This window comes from Pipistrellus kuhlii, unplaced genomic scaffold, assembly GCF_014108245.1.
Source record: "Pipistrellus kuhlii isolate mPipKuh1 unplaced genomic scaffold, mPipKuh1.p scaffold_m20_p_12, whole genome shotgun sequence".
Lineage (NCBI taxonomy): Eukaryota > Metazoa > Chordata > Mammalia > Chiroptera > Vespertilionidae > Pipistrellus > Pipistrellus kuhlii.
The window spans coordinates 4239475-4259299 of NW_023425427.1; positions in this window are offsets into that span (position 1 = coordinate 4239475).

Consider the following 19825-nt stretch of genomic DNA (forward strand, 5'->3'; position numbering starts at 1 on the left):
ACCACCTTTCATCATTCCCCCAGCAAACCTACTCTCCTAAAATTTGCTAACAAAAGCCAAGAAGCAACAAACTGAGAGGAGGAAGAAGGAGGAAACCTGCAGGGTCTTAGCAGCCAGGAAGTGCAGGAGGAGGAAGTGGCCCATTTTCCACTCAGGTTTGTTTGTTTGGTTTTTGGTTTTTTTATTGATTTTTTTACAGAGAGGAAGGGAGAGGGATAGAAAGTTAGAAACATCGTCGATGAGAGAGAAACATCGATCAGCTGCCTCCTGCACACCCCCAACTGAGGATGTGCCCACAACTAAGGTACAGGCCCTTGACCGGAATCAAACCTGGGACCTTCCAGTCCTCAGGCTGACGCTCTATCCACTGAGCCAAACCGGTTTCGGCATTCACTCAGTTTTATGGGGCTGGATCTTTGGGGTCATCTGGGAGTCCCATCGGTAGGCCCATAATCCACCACAGCTCCACAATGGCATCAGCCTCCAGGTGCCTGGCAGAGAAATGGGCCATGTGCTCCACCATCTGGGGGCATGGGCCAGGGAGCATTTGGCCACCACAAGCTACCTGGTGGCCCCCAATATCCGGAATCTCCCTCTTTTCCTGTCACTATCCGAAAGGCCTTCCCCACAGGCCAGCCAGTCCACTGGAGAGGCCAAAGCCTTGGAGTCAGACCACAGCTCCAATCCCAGACCCTGACTCCGAGACCCTGAGCAAGTGGCTCTCTCTCTCTGAGCCTCGGTTTCCACATCTATAAAATGGGGGTGATGGACACAGTGTACATTTTATTTATTTCCCTGGGTATTGTGAAGATGGAGTGAGCCACTGGACAAGATAAAGGGACTTAGGACAGCAGTTCCTACATGCCCCAGAAATACAGGTTCCTGGGCCCCCTTTAAAGAGAAATAGCTTGTTGGATATCAGGTGAGGCCCAAGAACCTATATCTGAAACTACTAGCACTTACAATGGGTGGACAGGCACTGGGAACCTCTACTTTACAGACCAATGTGGCATTTACAGCCTCTCTGTGGGACAAAGGTCAGACAGTCAAAGGGAAGTAGTGCTGGTCAACTGTGGGGGAGCTGCTCTCAGCCTGGCCAGGTACTCTCCCTTTCTGAGCCTCAGTTTCCTCACCTGGAAAATGGGGATCCACCCATCTTTCAGTCTTGGTAGATAAAGGATGTGAAACTCAGCACACACTGAGTCTTCAATAGATGGTAACTGTTTCATTTTATATTAATTTATGGTTTTCATTGTTAGAAGATACTTAGAACATTGAGATGAGACTCAGACTTAGGACCCAAAAACCACCAGTTCTTATGTTTTTGTCTGACATTTTTCATCTAAATTTTTTTTCCCATTCCAAAGAGGCATGCATTCCCAGGAATGGACATTAATTGTGAAAATGCAAACCATCTAGATATAGCGAACCCAGGACTTACAGTTTGAGGCTTAGTTTTCCAGATATTTCTCTATAAACAAGAATCCTATATAATAAAAGGCTAATGTAGAAATCAACCAAACAACCGGTCCCTATGACATGCACTGACCACCAGGAGGCAGACTCTCAATGCAGGAGCTACCCCCTGGTGGTCAGGGTGCTCCCACAAGGGGAGTGCAGCTCAGCCACAGCCGGACTGACAGTTGGTGAGTGCAACAGCCCACCCCCGAACCAGCATTAAGGATGTCCTACTGCAGCTTAGGCCCGCTCCCCCTGGGCTCCCGGACTGCTGAGGGACACCCCCCTTTGCATGCACAAATGTCGTGCACCGGGCCTCTAAGAAACATATAACTGCCATTTTGCACACACACAAAAATGACATTATCCATTGTTAAGTTGTGCTGAAACTTGTTCTTTTCTCCACTCAACAATCTATCAGAGACATCTTTCCATGCCACTATATTGATCTATTGACTTAGAGCTAAAAAGGGGCACCATGATTCATTTACCTTGACCCCTTCCGATGGGCTTTTCGGTAGCTTTCTGATTGTCTTCTCTTAAACACAACCCTGCATGCCCATTTGGAAGCATTTATCCTTCCACCTCTGGGAAGCCACCTTGTGCCAGTGCCAAATACTTGGGTCCTGGCCCTGACTGCACCCAGCAGCATCCCCAAGACAGCCGTTCCCAGTTTAAGTGAGTCAAGTCAGGAGCTCCAGTTCCATCTGAGAACATCGGCTGCTAATTTATATTGGAGGCCCTGCACGCAGTTTTTTATGCATCCTTAAATACCAAAACATAATTACCAATGTCAATACATAATGTTTATTTCTTTCAGAACCGACATTTTAATTTTCCTAAGCAGGCGGGAAAAATGATATGCATAAAAATAATGACAAATATTAAAAGTCTCCCGAATAAGGGCCCGAGATCACCGCATAATCCTAAATTTAAATGCATTTGCGATCACAGCCATATTAAAGGTCTGATAAGCCAAATTAGGTTCCGTGTAAGCATAATTAATCTTCTTTTTCAATGAAGATATTACAAGGGCGTTCGTTTGAATCCCAAAGGCCTTTGGGAAATTAAATTATATAGATAAAGCAAATATTTGACCTTTTCAGATAATTACTACTTAAAAAAAAAAAAAAAAAAAAACCCACCACCACACCACAATGCAAATGAACAGCAAGTAAACCCTGGGTGTCTCGGGGCCCTGCAGAGATAAAATTCTCCATAAATATTCAGTGAGAGACGAGGCAGGTACGGCAGTCTGGTCAATCTCCCAGCTCTTCATTTCCAATTTGAAACATAAAACTCCAGCCTGGTGTTTATTAACAAATAATTGAATGGAATTGGCCAGTGCTGATTATGTCAAGTTTGCAAATTGTCCCGTATCATTTATAGGTCATTAAATTTCAAATGACAGAGCAGAGGAGCTGCAGTGATGATCCCAGTGCCACCCTTCAACGGGGCTATTGATCATCCAGGTAAATGCCTCGCCGTCCAGTGGCACTACTGTCACCTGCAAGCCAGGCTCCAGGTGCCCAGACAGGATGAGGAAGAGGAACCAACATCGGCGTCATGGCCCTTCCCTGAAGCAACCTGGGGGCAGCCAGGTATGTGCCGGGGTCTGAGACCAAGTCCTGGTCATGCAGCTCATGACCAGGACTTGGCCTCACCTACTGAGGCTGAGTGACCCCGGGGCCATCTCTTGCCTCAGTTTCCTCAACAGGAAGTGAGCAGAACCACGCCCCGGGTCACAATCCCGGGAATACGAAAGGAGAGGGAGGATTTGAGTGCTAATGCTGAGGTCCTCTAGAGCTAGACAAGCCTCGTTTGCATTGGCCCAGCCACCTCTGCAGATGCTCAGGCCTCCTGAGTTTCCCAGTCTGCACCGCGGGTCTCTAGCACCCGCTCTGTTTCCTCAGGTTCTTACAAAGAAAGAACTGTGAGGCGCCTTGCAGAGGGGAGGCGCTACTGGAGGGTTCATTCCATCCCAGGGTGCTACAGTCGCTTCCCCATGCTCCCAGCAGAGTAGCCGCGGTGCCAGCCTCCTCCCCAGCTGCAGAGCAGCATCTCTGGGCCCAAAGCAACCCTGTGGATCCGAACCCGCACCTCCTCCTCAAGACTGTTCCTGCAGCTCTGGCACTAGCCCCTCCCCGGAAAGAAATCCAAGCATCGGACGTCACTGAGTGCTAGCCTGCGCTCTGTTCTAAGCACTTTGCATGGATATTTCATTTCACCCTCTAACAATCCTGTAAGGAAGGCCTGTTAACGTCCCCATCTTTCAGATGAGGAACCTGAGACCCGAGAGGTTAAGGGAGTCCCTGAAGTGGCAGCAGAAGCGCTCGCACCCACCATCTGGCTCCACAGCTCAAGGCCTTCACCCCTGCTGCTACCACCACACTGTCCCAGAGGCCAGGCCTGGGCTCAGTCCATGCCATCACCACCCTGGGCCTGATCGCCCCAAACTTTCTCAATGGCCTGATCACAAAGACAGGAGCCCACTCTTCTCCACAAGCAGAGTTCTTTATGGCCATCAACTCACTCTAGCAGATCCCCAGAGTCCCAGCTAGCCAGGCCTGCAGCTGGAAAGGACCATGATCATGTGACACAAAGGAGCTGGCCTGAGGGTCGCCTGAGTCCCCTGCATGGCCAACATTATAGAATGGTGTCTATCTGAGTTTCCTTTTAAGATTGAGCTTGTCCCCAGCTACAGGGGACAGAAATGCCCAGAGGAAGCTCTGCAGGGGCAAGGACTGAGTCTTCTGGCCAAGCCGGGTGGGCAGGGCCTGAATGTGTTCACTGCTCCTGGAGGGGGAGGGTTCCCAGAGGATTGATTCACCTTCTTCACAATGAAGGCAGCTCTCATCCTGAGCCCTCAGCCTACCTGTTGAGACAGAGACCAACCACAGAGTCGGGAGCCGGGGCCTGCAATGGGGAGGGGCACTGAGAGCAGCTGGCGCCAAAGCTGAGTACTTGAGAGCAATAGCGGCCAAGAAGGGAGCTCTGGCAGCTGCGTCCAGCCCTGGACCCCTAGCCCGGTGCTCCCTCCACCGCACGGGGTCATGGTGCTTGAAATCTTCTCAGAATAGAATGAATAGAATGGGCAGTGGCTTGGGCAAGGCGATCATTATGAAAGGGAGAGATTGTGTCGTCAGCAAGAGCAGTAGTTCCTGTTTCTAAGCAGCTGTATCAAAGGTAAAAGTGTTACACAAACACTGCATACAGTTAATGCATACTATGTGCACACACCTGTGATACCATCACCACAATGAAGGAAATAAACGGCTCCATCAACCTCCCAATGTCTCCTGCTGTTCTTTTGGTTTTTTATTTGGTTGTTTGTTTTGGGTGGTAAGAGCACTTAACATACTATCATCTTAAAATTTTAAGGGCACAACACTGGATTGTTAACTAGAGGCATAATGGTGCCCAGACGACCTCTAGAACTAATCCATCTCGAATAAGTGTAACTTTATACCAATTGATATCAATTCCCTGATTCACCCTCCCCACCCCCACCCCAACCCCTGGCATTCCACGCTCTGCCTCTATGAGCCTGGCTACTTTAGACATCTCATATGAATGAGAGCATGCAGTATTTGTCCTGCGTTATTTCACTTAGTACCATGTCCTTGGGTCCATCCATATCAAAAACAGCAGGATTTCCCTCTTTTGTAGGGTAAAATAATATTCCATTTTATCTATGTCCCGCATTTTCTGCTTCCATTCATCTGTCCGTGGACCTCCGGGTTGTTGACACATCTTAGCTATGGGAAGAGAGCTGCAGTGAACAGGCAATGCAGATAATGAGAAGTGTTTCTTAACTCCTCTGGTCAGCGGAAGTTTCCTGGAAGCCAAGTCAGCCAAAGCAGCTCCGGACAAGACACTCTGGCTCCCAGGAGAGAGCTGCTGCTGCCCAGCCTTTGAGAAACCGGGGTGATTTCATAGAGGAAAAGGGCAGGACAACATTGGACTAGGGAAATACCTGCCTGCGTGTTTCACTAAACTACGCAACGGCGATGATACAAAGCATTGGGAATGCACTGAATGCCACTAAATTACACACTTTAAAAAGCATTCAAGTAGAAAAATGTATGTTAAAGAAGCTTAGGGAAGAGAAAAAGCATAGACTCAGGCAACAATAGCAGCTAAGGGTAAGTTCAGACTGAGGATAGGGAAAACCAAATTACAAAATTATTCCCTGTGAGTGGTAAGGGTTTGAGTCAGATGGTCACATTATTGTCTCTACAGATCTAATCCCATCACTTGGTTCTGTAGTGACTATTCCCATAATCAAAGGTATGCAACTGGTATTTTATTGGATTTAAACATTTCTAGAACCAACCTGTAGAAAAATTACAAAAAACCATTATAGTAACAGAGAGAATGTAAATGTTATGAACCTTGACATTATAAGAATAATTATTTAACAAGAATTGGAGGGTAGGCAGGAGTCACTGAAGAAAGGGTAAATATGCTGATTTTTAAAAAAATCTTCAGAACAGTGATCAATAGTTATAGTTGAAAAGGAATCAATAAAGAAGTAGAGAGTTTGTATGCTGTTTAAAGTTACAAAATTAGAACTCAGAATAATGCCATAACTATAAAATTCAGTAAGGGAAAGGAGAGATAGAAGACAATAAAGTATATTAATTTCTCATCTTTCTTAGCAGGAGGAAACTGGGAGTGTCTAAAGGAAGTAAGTCAGTAAATAGAATTATAATATTTATAACTACAATTGTTGGTGGACTCTTTTTTGGTGAAATATCCCCTCTTTCCTTAGGGATGATCCACTTGTGTGATTAAGTTGGGGCTGACCTGCTCCTTTGGCTATAGAAATGGTCACATGATATAGCCTGACCAATCAGAGCCTTCCCTGGGACTTTTTGACCAGCACTCTTGGGGAAGATACTGACTTTCAGCCACTGTTATCAACTTGGGAGAACGTGAATCTGGGCCTTTCTATATCCATCTTCTTGCTCCTGGGTAGGTGACTGTGTACAGACTGAAGCAAATCAGAGCTCATGCCACTGGGCCCCTTCATGTGCCTGTAGCTTGTATCACTCTGCACATTTCTGATATCTTACTCAATGAATTCCCCTTTTGCTTTAAAATAAAATAAAACATGAAGCATTGAAAGATCTTCCTTTCAATAACTTTACAGTTAATGATAAAGAATTTTTTTAAGTGCTCTGGGGCAGTCATTGGCTCCTGTGCTGTGCTGAGGGGTAGTGCTGACCCAGGCAATCTTCCAGGAGGCAGTGCAATTCACTGGAACCAGAAAGGAGTTAGAACAAAAGCCCATGAGAGAATCCTAGGATTTTCAGGGTCGAGTCACAGAGTTTATTTGGTGGCTAGAACATAATCCAATGGGATAACTATCATGGCAAGAACTTGCCATTTAGACAGCCATGCCAAAATCCAAACCCCAGTGTCCAGGAGCTGGGCAATTTGGACGTGATTCTCAACCACCCTGACCTTAGCTTCCTTGTTACCCAAATAGAGTTAATAATGTCTATCCCAGAGTGTTGTCGAGATAGCAAAATAGTGAACGAAAGGTCATTGATAAGCTATTCCAACCTTGGCTTTTTATGATGACCAGTTGAGTCCCTGAGTTGATCTCTTAAACTGATTCTATTCTCTGACCACAAACTGAGCCCCTAATTTCACCCAACCACCCCACCAATGGGGTGAGGGTGAGACAGTGTGAACAAGCCACAGCAGCCCTTCCAACTCCCTTAGCCATCAGAGGCCACACAACTGGGATTGTCACCGTTTTCTCCTCCTGCTTCTCCACCCCTTCCTACAAGGTCCCTCGCCTCATCACCAGTTCCTCTTTCCCCCATTTTGCTTATATAAGTGCTATCTTCCCGAAAGGACAAAGGGGCTGTTTTAGGGGAATAGGACATGATTCGGGTGACCTGTGCCTCTGGAAGTATGAAGACTTCTAACGGCTTCACGTGAAGGGAGTGTCACTTACAAACGATGTGGTGTTGGGTTCCTTTCGTAAACTTTAATGTGTGTGTGTGGTTTTGTTTTTTTTTTCTTTCTCCAAAAGTAATGTTGTTTCTTGTAATTTTTTATAGTAAGTAATATAAATGGTGTTGTTTATTGCAGAAAACACAAAAAGATAAAGAGAGGAATAAAAGTCACCCCCAAGCCCACAATCCAGATTTAAAAGTTCTGTTAACATTTTGGTAGACTTTTCCCCACGCTTCTCTGACACCCCAGAAATCACACCACACTCTGCATGCTGCTTTTCCCACTCAGCATTATCTTGTCAGCATACCCCCATGTCATTAAAAAGTCTTTTTTTCAAATGTTTTTACCAGCATCACACTCTAGGATACCAAACTCTCCCGTCATTGAATATTTTAGAAACTTCTAGTTTTTACTATTCATCACTCAGCCTGAATTTGTGTCCATTCAATACGAGGCATTAACCATTTGTGTGCATTGTCATAACCAATGGGGCGAGCCTGAGAGATCACTGCCATCCACACACAGGACGGCCCCCGCCCCAAAGGCAGCCTTACTTTGCAAATTGTCTGTAAGTTTAAGATTGTTTCCAACTTCAGACATTTATTTTAGAAAGAAGTAATGGGCCCGATGGGCAGGTGGGGAGTTCTGGACAGGACTCAGGCTGCAAGAAGCAAGCAAACCAACGAGACTTGAGACATCGTGGTCTCTCTCAGGATGAAGCCTTGGACCCAGTGGTGACCTCCGGTTGCCCCAGGATCGAGTCTGCTCTCCAGGGCCTGGTATTCAGGGACCTCCCCGGCCCGCTGTCCACCCTGCATCCTGCTCCCCCTATAGAGCCGGACTCCACACGGTGCACTTCCCAGCAGATCCAGAGACCACGGAGCTCCTGCCCCTCAGCTTTGTTCTCTGCCTGTAACCCCCACCGCCCTTCTCTCCCGGGAAGCCCCATGAATCCTCCAAGACTCATTGCAGGAGCCCCCTCCCCAGTCCCCCGCTCCTTCTCCTTCCCAACCACAGCCCGGCACAGGCACCTTCTGGGAGAGTCTGTCTCCTCCATCTGACTGTGAGCCCCGTGAGAGCACAGGCTCCCTCGCGTTCCCCCGGGCACTCAGCACGACCCCAGGTGGGTCCGGGGCACTGTGGGTGCTCATATGCCTGGACGGTGTGACTGTGGGGCCTCACAGCCCACCCGCGGGTCCCCGGGAGTGGCCTCCCTGTGATGCGCTCAGGGAGCTCCAGGCCTGCAAAGGAGCCATCTGCACGGCGGCGTTCATGAACCCTGAGCGCAGGATTAATCGCTGTCTGTCGGAAGGAGACTTCTCCCGTCCTTCCAGATGCATCTTCTTTTTATTCTTAGTTAATTTTTAAAATTACAGCGTCAGTGCGAAGCCTAATTTATCTTCCTTTTAGCGTTATTCCTCTGATACGCTATTTCACTGCATGCCAGGCCCCCGATTTGTCACGTCAACTCCCATGTGCGGGGCCGGTCAGATGAGCCGCTCGCCTTCCTGGGCCTCAGGCTCCCCGCTGGGGATGAGAATCCCAGCGACTCCCTCCTGAGTACCCCTCTGCCCGTACCCCCCCCTCACCCTTCCAGGCCTCGCTGTCTATGGTCCCAGGAGCTTATCCCTCCCTACGGACTCAGTTTCACACATCGGGTCCCAGGGCGGGGGTCTCCTGCCCACCCACTGGCTCACCTGGCAGCAGCCCGAGGAAGGCCTGTGCCACCAGAAATAGTGACTCACCAGTCCTGTCGCCCCAGGCAACCAATTGTCACGCTGAGCAGCTGAGCTGGAATCTGCTCCTGTCGGTTCCCTGTGCCGCTGTATCTACTTAAGGTCCACATGTCGGTGTCCCCAGTGCCCGGCACAGGGCCTGGCATGGGAGCAGCATCCTTCCAGGGGGTGGTCATCGAGGGCCAGGCACCTTCTTAGACAAGCAGAACAGACGGTGGCCCTAGGATTTATAGTCTAGGAAGGAAAAGCAGACAATGGGTAGTAAGCAGGTCACATATGAAAAGCACCCGACTTCCAGCCCACTGAGTGGAAGGAGAGCACAGGGGCAGGCTGTCCCTTAAATGCAGTCAGGGTAGGCCTCACTGAGAAGTGGCTTCTGAGCAGTCCCCGAGCAGGGCCCAGGGAGGTCTGGAGGAAGACATTCAGGCAGAGCAAGCACCCGGGCTCTGCAGGGAGCGCTCTGGGCCCCCCCGGCTTGTCCGAGGCGCCAAGGTGGCCTGGCTGGAGGGACAGGGGCGAGGGCAGGTGACCCCGCGGAGGGCTGGGTTAGGAAGCCTGAGAAGTGCCTGTGGAACTCATTGATTCGTGATTTGAGCAGGTCCGGAGAGGCTAGGTGGCAAGAACTCCATAAATAATTAGAACGGGGGAGCCAAAGTGACACGTCACGGCCCCGGGGTGACCAGGGGATAACTGGGTGAGAGAGCTCAGGGTCCGGGGCACATGTGCCGGCCAAGCAGGGAGCAGGGGTACAGCCCCGAGACTGCGTGTGCTTCCTAGGGCTGCCATCACAGCATCCCGTAAACAGGGGGCTTCACACAACAGAAGAGGGTTCTCTCACCTTCCCAGAGGCTAGATGTCCAGCAGCAATGTGCCATGAGGCCGAGATGCGCTTGGGACTCTGGGTCGATGCCCTCCTGTCTCTTCCAGCTTCTAGCGGTGGCCAGCAACCTCGGCCATCCTCTGCCTGCAGCGGCCTCGCTCTCGCTGCTCTGCCTGTGGTCACCTGGCCATCCCTCCCTGTCCACGTGCTGTGCTCCCCGTGCCTCTCCCTCGCTATCTAGATGCCAATTACAGCGAGTGAAGGACCCGCCCCCTCCTGGATGGCCTCATCTTAACTAGTTACACCTGCAATGAGCCTGATTCTGAGATGCCAGGTATGGAAGCTGCAACGTATCTTTTCTTGCAGATGGGAACACAGTGCAATCCACTTGAGAGACCTGCCCTCTCCTAGGCCCGCTGGGGGACCCCAGGGTGCCCCGGGCTGGGCCTCCATAAAGCGAGGGGGTTGGTCGTCATTCCCCAGCCGCCCTGGCATGTCCCCAAGTCCTTGGGAAGCCTCTCCAGCCTCCGGCACAGCAGCGTGGGGACAGGAGCTCGGCGGCGGATTCCAAACTGTGTCTTCACCATGAAACAAATATTTTGAAAAGCCTTTTGATGTCACTTGAACAGAATGAGGAAAACACTGTTCAACCCCCTGCATTTTTAAATTTTCATCCCCTTTGCTATTTTCTTCCCTCCTCTCCTTGAAAGCTTGTGTTTGCTTTCATGTTACACGTTATTTATTTAGTTGCTTGTCAATTAGTGTCTATTCTCCAAGAAACAAGCACATTAGCAGCTGCAGAGCTTGGAATTAAAATCTGCAGCCCAGCGGGCCTGCCTACCCAGCTGGGAAAACAGCACCTCGTTGTCATTTCAAAGGCTGACCTTCCTCTCCCTTCCTCCTGGTCCCGGCTCCTGACTTCCTTCCCACGGACTCCCCCGGGGTCACGGCTGCGCAGGCCGAGATGCTATAAGATGAAGCTTTTTCCAAACGCACAGAGGAGACGCAGGCCCGGCTAGCAGCAGCCTTTGATGACTGTTCGTGTACAAGCGGAGTCTGGATTTGAATAGCACGCTTCACATTGCCAGTCCGGGGACACAGGGGCTCTGACCCAGCCAGTCCAACCTGCCACAGCTCTGTCCTGCGGCTCAGCACATATTTAACGAGGTGACAACAACTGCCGGAAACAGAGGATCCCGCTCCAGTCCCAGAGCCTCGATGTACTGGGAATGCGACCCTGAGCAAGTGAGTTAACCTCGCGGATTCATTCCTTGGCCTCCGGAGTGGGGGAATTAACACCACCGCATAGGCAAGTTGTGAGCGTGAGGCGGTGAGTGTAGAACTTGGCAAGGTGAGCTTCAGCGTCCTAGAGACTCTTAATGTAAACACAGTCCCTGCCTGGACTTCTGGGGGCTCGCTGCTGGAACCCAGGGGGCCTGGGTGTGGCCCTCCGAGGGGTCCCCCTTCAAAGAGAAGCACGGACAAGGAGCTTGCTTGAGTCCTGGCTCCACCCACCCGCTGTGTGAACTCAGGCTAGGGGTGTCGAACTCAATCAGAGAAGGGGCCAAAATCTAAAATCCAGCCTAAATCGCGGGCCGAATGGTTTACTGAACAGTCATAAACTGTCATTGTGATGGAAACGCAGCGGAGTGCAGTGATGACAGCGCGGTGCGGGCCACATTGCAAGGCCTGGCGGGACGGATTTGGCCCGCGGGCCTTGTGTTTGACACATGTGACTCAGGCAGTTCTCCTTCCCTCTCTGAATACAGAATACAAGGAGTGAAGCTTCCTTCACAGGAAGTTGCTGGGAGATTCAGAGGTGAGAGAATCTACTCAGAACACTATAAACATGAAGGCTCGGGCAACAAGAGTGATGAAGAAGATAATGACATTCTGAGGCAAAGACAGATTTTGTTACCTAACACGGCAGGCAGGACACCAGGGGCTTTCTCTTTTCTCAGCAATCTCCCTGGGCAGCCACAGCCTGGCCCGATGGGAAATCACAGGGTTGGACGGGGGGCAGGAGGCAGCCATTCCTCACCTGGGTGTGCCCGGCCTCCTGGCACAGGAACCAGAGAGATGCTGCAAAGGCCCAGGTCAGAGCTCACCTGCTCCACACGCTCCAGGGTCCGCCACTCACAAAGTCACGCCAGCCCTCCCAGGGCCCACAGGCCTGCAGGCCCTGTCCTCATCCAAGCTCACCTCCTGCCGCTCACCCCAAGCTCCCCGGCTGGCTCGCTGCTCCTCAGGCACCTGGGCTCCCTCCTGCTCCCGGTACTGACCCAGCAGCTGTCCCCTCAGCCTGGGACACCCTGACCCTATGTCTGCTTCGCCCAGTCCCTCCTCTCCTCCCGGCTCTGCTCACATCACTCTCTCCTGCCACCCTCCCCCTGCACTGCTCTCCTGTCCTGTCGGCTGTACCATGTTCACCCTCCAACACAGGGGGTCATTGCTTCTCTACTATGTCCTCTCTCTGCCAAAATGCAAGCAGAGTCTTTGTTTTGTTCACTGCTGTGTCCCACGGGCCCAGAACAGTGCCAGCACATGTTGGCGCTCTAAGCATGTGTGGATGCAGTTGAGGAGGCTAAGCGGACAGGCCAGCGAGGTGCAAGCAGGAGGAAGCTGTTCTCACCTCCCGCTGTGCAGCAGGTCTCCAGGGGGTTCCTAAGCCTGACACAGACCCCCACCCCCCCAGCCCCCCTGCAGGGAGGGACTCCCATCTGGATGAGCAACACTCCCGGAGCCCACGGCAGCCAGGGTGGGGAAGAGAAAATTCCATCTTGGGGTCTGATCTTGGGCAGGCACTTTCTCACCTGGATGATGAAGCACTTGGGCCACCGGTTTTCAATGGGGGGTTGCCCCCTAGAGCCCCAGTGTCTGGGCAGTTCCGAGTGGGGATGGAGGAGCAGCCTGTGTGTGTGGTTCTACATGAGACTCTGTGAGGAAAGGGTTCCAATTCCCGAAAGTGTTTGGGGATCACAGGCAAAACAATGGCTGGGACTGGGAAGATACCAGTGGTACCAGTTCAAACAACTGGGCTCTCAGAGGTTTCCCTTGTTGAATGGAATGACCTCAACATACTCCCCAACTCTGAAGCTCAGCACTCTGGTTTCACGCCGGTAGACACATCAAGGGGAAGCGTGGGAACTGGATGAAGACAGGGAGACGGTGTCTGCAGAAGGACAATTATCATCACACAATATAACACTCTAATGGCAGAATCTTTTATATGAGAATAGACATTATGGAGCACAGTTCCATCAAATGAATATAATAGACTTGTTTTATATTACAATGCACACTATAATTACACATTTCAATAATTCTTTCGATGCATTACACAGAGGCGTCCTGAAGTAATGGAGTCCTGTGACCATCTATAATAACTTGCCTAAGGGAGGATGCCACGGGTGGTGACGGAGTGACAGAGGCCTCCCGGCCTGCAGGGAGAGCCGTGACCTCCTCCTGCCCACGGTCACATGGCTCCTGACCCTGGCCTCTGAGGGTCACAAAGGGGGTGGGGAGGTTTTGTTCAAGCACCTGCCCACCCCCACCTGCACTTTGCACCTCACCTCTGGATGGGGAGCTCATTGCCTCCCTGGCTCTCTCTCTCTGATGGGCCCCGTCATTAAGAAATTAGTCAGGAGCCCAGCAGGTCAGGATGATTAGTGACGTGCAGTTTGCCATCTTGGCCAGCATGCTGGGCGTGTTGCTCTTACTGCTTGTCTGTCCTTTTCCTGCTGTCACGTCTGCTCTGACCACCGCTGGGGAAGACCCTCCTCTCTTAGCATAGCCCAGCTGCAGCAGCCCATCCCAGTCTTTAACATGAAGGACACCTGTAAACTTCCCTTTGCCATGTTAGGTAGTCACCATTCCAGACTAGAGAACGGACATGTCCTGGGGACACTGCTCCACACGGACATTATTTTATTGCAACACCAAGAAGACTGAATGTATTCCTCACCTGTGTAAAGGGCAGAACAGCAGGATTAAATGTGACACAGGTATAGTGCCCAGCATGTATATGTTTGATAAATGGAAAACCAATTTGATGATCAGGGGTGACAGTACCAATGATATAATCCACTTTGCCAACATCCATGCCATTTCGTGGTACCGGACATGGTCACAGACTCTCAGTCAGGATGGCAAGTCACAGGGCAGGACTCTTCACCTCTCGTTTGGCTCTATACCTCTATCGATGCAGCCGAGGTAGCATTAGCATTTGAGGTCCCTTCTTCTTTGGTCTCAGCGAACTTGCCTGCTTATGGTCTATTTAAACCCTAACTCTGTCTCCAGTTACAAGGGGGCAAAGAAACCGTGCCCATTTTATAGCGGGAGAGTGAGGCTGAAGGATGGAGGCCCTGGGGTGGTTCCGGAGATGAGACTTGAAGGATGAGTGGAGTGAGTCAAGCTGGGGGTGTGGGAGACTAGTATTTCAGGGCAGGAGACGCATGTGCCAACCTGGAGTTGCAGAACAGGTGACTTCAGGACCATGAGGAGTGAGGGGGTGAGGTATCAGTGATGAGCCCAGAGATGGGAAAGGCCAGATCAGGCAGGAGGACCGCATGCCACACAGGAATGGGGACTTGGCCTGGGACGATGTGTGCAAGCAGGAAGGAGTGGTGGGGCTTGTGATTGACCAGTTCACCCCAGCTATGCAGACCAGACAGGCCAGGGCCAGGAGGCAGGAAGATGCCTGGGAAGCTGCAGCCTCGCCCAGGCCAGGGAGGTGGATGGAGAGGAGAATGAAGAGCGGTAAGGAAGAAGGTTGATTGAGCTGGTGAGAGGCAGCGAGAGGACCACCTCCTGGAGAGACTGGCAGCAGCTGGGGGACCAGGGGCTGGATCTCGAAGTCAGGGAGGAAGAGGCTGAGGAGGGAAAGGGATATATTGTTACTTCTATCTTAAAGATGAGAAACTGGAGACAGCAAGCTCACAGTTGTGTGTGTGTGTGGGAAGGGGGGGAACAGCTGGGAGGACAGTGGAGGGACTGTGCAAAAAAGAAAGAACTAAAAAAATATGTATGAGAGACTGGGGGCTGAGAAAGGTCACAACACCAAGGTCAGGCCGCAAGAATCCAGAGCTGCAACACAGACCCTCTGCATCACGGCTGGGACCAGTCTTGTCCCGGATGAAAGAGCGTGGGCAGCCCAGTCACCAGGTCACTGCAGGGCGGGTGCGGGAAGATGTTGAACTTGATAAACTGAATTATCTCTCAGCCACTTTGTATGCTGAGTGCCCAATCCCCCACCCCTCCCTCCCTCTCTCTCTCTCTCTCTCTCTCTCTCTCTCTCTCTCTCTCTCTCTCTCTCTCTCTCTCACACACACACACACACACACACACACACACACACACTGGGCTCCAGCCATTGGCTCCCACCACCAGGGAGCCTTGTCGCCTGGTCACTGTGTCTGTGACCCCCCTGTCGTTTTGGAGACGCCAGGGTGGCCCTGACCTCTTTCTTCGCCATCTGCTGTCATAAGCCTGTCAGTGCCACCACTGAGCGGGGCCCACTGCTGTTCTGTTTGGAAGTAGCATTTAATACAAACAAAGGATCTTTTTAACCCTGAAAACCTGTAATTAAGCTCTCATGTGAATGCCAGTGAAGAATGACAAGATTATATATTTGTGTGAAAGGTGGTTGGTAACCACTAAAATTTTATTAACTTTGTCATCAAGCAGGTAAGGGGCTACCATGCCCAGTGCTGCCCTCTGGGGCCAGGCAGGGGCAGGGCTTCCACAAGGACTAGGACGGGTCAAATCCAGAGCTGAAAGGGTCCTGGGAGACAGACCTGCGAGGAGTCAGCCAGAGGCGGCTCCAGCTGCCTGTCTCTTAGGGATGGCCGAGTGGCAGCACTGGGGTGCAGACTGTGCCCCAGCCCTGAGCTCGCTCGGCACTCGCCATCTCCAACTGTGCTCGCCGAGGCACTGGGATGAGGCCCGGGCGCTGCAGCTGCCAACAGCTTCTGCTCGAATCTGGCCGCACGGCCCACTGGCCCCATCTTGAGCAGTTGACTCTGCACCCCAGTTTCCCATCTGAAAAGAGCAACTGTCGCGTGATCACACATGATGTTAGACTGCCGGCTGGGAAACAAGCCTTCCCTACTGGAGTTACTACGTGTGCTCCCCCCACCAGCGGGAGCTCTTCCAGGAGGCGGCGAGAGAAGCTCTAGGTGTTTGGTGAGTAAATGTATTTGCTGCTCTGAGGCTGGCACCAGTGCTGGAGTGGTGAGCAAATCGCCCAGGGCCTGCGGCCTCACAGACCTGCCAGCTAGTGATGGGAAAAGGGTAACCAGAGAAAGTCACACGGTGGCCGAGTGCCGGTGAGGACATCACTGTGAAACAGGGGCTCCTGAGTCAGAGGACTTCTGAGGCATAAACAGGAGCCAACCACCAAGAGAAGGGATGCCCGGGAAGTGGATGGGAAGATGCAAGGCCGGAAAGAAAGACTATGAGGCTGGAGAGGGCAGGCCACTGGAGGAATGAAGGAATGGGCAGAACTCAGCACACTACCTGTAGGTCACCCAAGAGCAACGGGAAGCAATCAGCTTTGCATTTTAAAGAATCACTCTAGCTGAGGTTTGGGGATACCTACTGGGGAGGGGAGGGGTGAAGTGGGGAGGCCAATGAGGAAGCCATTATAGCTAGTGGTTCAGGTGAGAGACCTGGACCAACGTGGTGATGAAGATACATGAAGCAATGGCCTTGAAAGGCAAAGTGGAGAGAACAGCGGTGACTGTGGCCGGGATAGAGGGTGAGGGAGGAGGTGTCAGGGATGACTTCAGTGTAAGCTGTGGGCTGGAGCAGAACCTTCATGGAAGTGAATGAACAAGCAAACCCCAGGGATTTGGCCAATGTCTGGGGCTCACAGTTAGCCATCTTCTTCTTTCCACATCATAATCTTGCAGAGGAAGTGAGACTGTGTTGTGCTCAGAGCCCCTGAGAAGCCGCCCAGGCCCACCCCACCTGATGGCCGCACAGTGAGTTGGGAAGGCCCCAGCTGTGGCAAGAGGCACACACATCTGGCCCTGAAGGCAGAGTCCTGGGCTTCTCAGGAGGCCGGATGAGTAATTCTGATAATTGCATTTTTGAGTTAGACTTAAAAAATGGCCAAGATTGAAGCAGCAATTTGGCAGGGTCAGGAGCCCCCAGGCAGGTTTCTCTGCCTCCACAAGGCCGAGAACTTATTAACAAGATCACTCTTTCTCCTGTCCGCAGCCCCTCTACACATGTTCTCAGGGCTGCCGGGCCGAGGAATTCAATTGTGGGTCTCCGGGCCCCTGCGCTGGGCACCCAGAGACATTTTGCTGGAAAGGGAAGAGTGAGAAGACTGGTTTGTAATACAGGGAAGGATTGCTGTTTGGGGAACAGAGAGCACTCGGGGAGCTGGAATGATCCAGAGGAGGATAGGATGACATAGAAAGCAGGTTATGACAGACTCGGGTTCAAACCCTGGCTCCAGCACTTACTCAGGCAGGGTGAAAACCTTTTTTCTGCCAAGGGCCATTTGGATATTTATAGCATCATTCACAGGCCATACAAAATTACCAACTTAAAAATTAGCCTGCTATATTTGGTCAAACATTCAATTATCTCACCCTAATGCCTTGGCAGGACCAGACCAAATGATTCCGGGTCTTACAAAGCCCGATGGCCGGACACCCCCCGCCCCTGTACTAAGGTGATTCCATCGTTTTCTCGTTTGTAAAATGAACAGGGTGGTGCAGATTAACTAATGAGAGGATGCACAGGGTGGCTACTGCTAAGCAGGTGGGCGCCAGCCTGCAGGGGCAAGGACTTTACCCTTTGGACTGATGCCGGGGAAGTGGGCAGGTGGACCAGAGCGGGCGAGCAGGAGGCCTGTGCCTCCCCGCTCCTTCTCTGTGTATTTGGCCTTGCAGCTGCCCTCTCAGGTGCAGGGCGGCTCAGTCCGAGGACATAGGTGGTGATTAATTTCACCAACAGGAAACTGATGCATTTTCTGATTACGGCTTCAGAGCCTCCTGAATTCAGCTGCTGGTAAAATTAACTCACCAGGGACAATGGAGCCTTTTCCAAAGCCCAAATTGTCCTTATTTTACGAGTTAGCTCTTGGCCCTAATCCAGCCCAAACCTGGCTGCGACTCCACCTCCCAGAGGGAGGGCCGTCACTAGCCCACGGTTGGGAATAGTTTGCACGATTCTGAGGGGAGAAGAGGGGGTTAAAAAATATACTTCACCTTGGATGGCTTGTTCCTGAAAGGCTGTGGGTGCTGAGGCGAGTGGCTGGGGGGACTCCCAGGGCCCCTCCTCCCCAGGCCCTGCTCTTAGGCAATCAAAAGGGCCAGGAACGAGCCAGAAAATGTATCTGCCCTCAACCCTTCTGCTCATGCCCTTGCCAATGACCAAGCCCAGCTCCCGGCCTGTGCACTGACCACATGCCAGGCAATATACGCACAACTGCCAGTGAAGTAGGCAGTGCTGTCCCTATAGGTATATCTGAACCCGGCTCTGACCTCCAAGCCCCTCCTGAGTTCTAACCATTGTCCCGATCGACCTACTCCCCTCTCCTCTCCTCGGCCCCCCACCCAACACTTACGCACTTGCATTTGTGCTCACCAACCACTGGTAACTCCAAACAGTGCTTTGAAAACGTCCTACAGGCCAACCACTGAGACATGGAATGAATCATTACTTTTTGGAAAGGGCTCGGTTGGCTACTTCCAAATCTTGAGGCTCCCACACTGTGATCAGACTGGGCAGAAGGGTGACTGCCACTTACAGATGAAGAGACTGGTGACAGGGCTGTGACTTGGGACCACAAGCCAGGCCTCCTGCTCCCTCCACAGAACCAAGTGGAGCTGTCCCGGCCACGGAGCAGAGCTCCCGCTCAGGAACCCAGTCGTGTGACTTTATGCCTGAAGCTGAGTTTTCACACGCTGCAGGTACTAAGGTGCAAACACTTCTCATGAGAGAGCTCAGGTGACAGGAACCCAAGCACAGAGGGTCCTTCCTGCCACCTGCCCCGCCCCTTACCCAATGGGAAACAGGCAGAGAAGTGGGGGCCCGGGCCAGAATGAGGCCGGCTCCCTGACTCCCAGCCTGGCTCCTGCTCCTCCATCCCTGTGCCTGCAGCCGCTGCAATCACGTCACCTCGTCACCGTTGTGTCCGGGGAGCTCAGGGGCAGCAGCAGAGAGCACAGGAGGGATCGCACCCCAGCTTTACCTCGAAGGTAAGGGCCTTGGAAAAGCCGCTCAGCTATGCTGAGAAGACCGGCCTGATCCTGACTGCCCGCCACTCCATCACCAGTGAGGTCGCGGACTCAGGACGGTACTGAACTGACACCAATGGGGGAGGGCTCTGAAGGCACCGAGGTGGTGGGCAGGGCTGTGGGGCAGAAAAGCAGAGCGGCTGTTGGCGCCGCCCAGGGCCAACTGGCCAGTCTGGAGACTCATCTGCCCCATTCTGTGTACTTCTCAGGGACAGCACGAAGCTCAGGGCAAAGATGGAGGACAATTTAACAGGAAGGCCGGTGGCAGGGCTGTAGCAGATGCAGCAGGCAGCGGGGTGGAAAGACCAGGGCCATCTTGGAGACACTGCACTGCCAAGTCCCCACTGCAGCCTCCTGGTGGTCCAGTGGTAGGCACCACCTCAGTGGGCTGCTCAAGGACTACCTTGTGCGTCACCGAGTCCATGCCAGGTGCAGGCACTGGTGCCCCGGCCATGCCACGTGGCGTCATTCCTCTCTGAACACCCGGCTGGAATCGGCAGAGAGCTTAGCAACATCTGAGACCACTGCCAAGACCCAGCCCGTCCCCCTTGGGCGTGGGGGACCTGGGCTTTGAGCTCCACACA